We start from the raw sequence: 1,874 nt of genomic DNA, 5'->3' as shown, positions 1-1,874 counted from the left end.
GGACGAGAGGGCTTCTGTCGATAACAACACGAGAACAATGCCCGTTTTATTAGTCGCTCGGGGGCAGCCGTCGTTGACGTAGATATGGTCAACGTGCCGGGGCTGCGCATTAGCAAGAGGAAGCCTCCGACACTCCTGTCCGCCAGCGTCGTCGGGAAGGCGATGAAAGTCGCCGCGTGGGAGCCCGCTGCGGAGCCGACGCTCGCGGAGACCTGCGCGGTCCTCAAGCGCGAGCTCGAACTCTCCGGGAACGTGACCGAAGTGGTGTCTTCAGCGTGTCGTGTGTTGGGGGTCGACGACACGGGCACGCTTGTGGCGCGGGCGAAGAAGTGTCGCGAGCTGCTCGGCGAGGGGACGGGCGGCGAGATCGCGGCTGGCGCCGCGCTCGCGGGAACCGTGATCGAGGGAACCGTCGTCGGCGTCGGCGCGGTCGCCCCGGTGGCGGCGCAACCTCCAATGGCTCGAAAGCTCCAGCCCGCGGATCGCTGGGGCCGGCGCGTGTGCGGCCCCAAGATTGACATATCCGCAGACGGGTTGACGGTGACCGACGTGGCCAGAAACCCCAAAACTGGCGACGGGACCGCTGGCCGCTACCGGCCGGTGCTGAGCGAGGGCGGCGTGGCGTCTGGTCAGCACACTTGGGACGTCAAGATCGCGAGTCCGGGCCGCCTGTGCGTGGGCGTCGCAACTGATGAAGTCAAGTCGGATTGGCACGAAGGCTTCGGCCGGCGCGCCATCTTCCAGACCTCGGAGGCGTGGACGGTCTGCGTCCCCTCGAGGTATGGCTCTGGAAATTACGATCAGATCAGGATGAGGCACGGACGGGGCGAAGGGTGGCTCAGCGGCCTGCCTACGTACGCCGAGGGCGACGTCCTGGGCGTGCACCTGGACTGCGAGAAGCACACGCTCTCGTTCACTGTGAACGGCAAGCCCGGCACACGCTCGACGTACAAAAACCTGCCCGCCAAGCGCTTCTACCTTGCGGCGGCGTTTGGCGGAGACGGTGTGGCTGGGGCGAGCCTGACCTTGCTCTCGCAGTCGCCGTCGTGTCTTCTGCCGGTTCAACCTTCCGTCGTGTCCTCTGCCGAGCTCGCGCTGGCCAGAGAGCTCTTCGAGACGCGGGTCGGGCGATGGGCCGGGCGCGCCAGTTTAGGCAGTTGTACGACCGTCGACCTCGTGGAGACCGTAACGCGGGGCGGCGCGGCGTCGTCGTGCAGCTTCGACCTTACGATGACGATTTCGCTGTGCTGCCTCCCTGTGAAGGTCGTGCGATTTCCCGGCACCTACTCCGCGGAGGGCGGTTCGGCCACCAGTTTCGACGGGTCGGCGATTACGATGATTCTCGAAAGCGCGGACCTGAACGCGCGCACGGTGACCTACCGCTACGGCGGCACCAGGAAAGACGGCTCGCTCCAGCAAGGGTATGAGGTGGTCTCGCGAGACTTCATCGAGAAGCGAGTTCCGCGATTCACGGTGCGCCTCGAGAGGCAATGATCCTAAACTCGAGGCGGGCTAGGCTCCTCGTGGCGGGCTAGTCGCCGCGTCGCCGCCGCTGTCGGCGGCCCGCGGCGCCGAGCGTGACGACGTTGAGGAGCGGGTTCGCGCGGCGCGGCCGCGGCTCGGCGCCGCCGGCCGCGCGCCGGGCCTCGCGGACGGCGGCCTGCATCTGCTTCGAGAGGCGCTTGATCTCGTCGCGCGCGTCGCGGAGCTCGTCGCGCGCCGCGGTGATCTCCGCGTGGAGCGCCTCGAGCTCGGACCGCGCCTCGCCCAGCGCGACGACGTCGCCGCCGCGCGGCGGCGCCCGCCGGAGCCCGCCGGCGAGGAGCGCGACCACCGCGGCGACGACGCAGAGCAGGCCGAGCGCGCGGCGCTCG

Source organism: Aureococcus anophagefferens (assembly GCF_000186865.1).
Source record: "Aureococcus anophagefferens unplaced genomic scaffold AURANscaffold_4, whole genome shotgun sequence".
Classification (NCBI taxonomy): domain Eukaryota; class Pelagophyceae; order Pelagomonadales; family Pelagomonadaceae; genus Aureococcus; species Aureococcus anophagefferens.
This window is presented reverse-complemented; position numbering follows the sequence as displayed.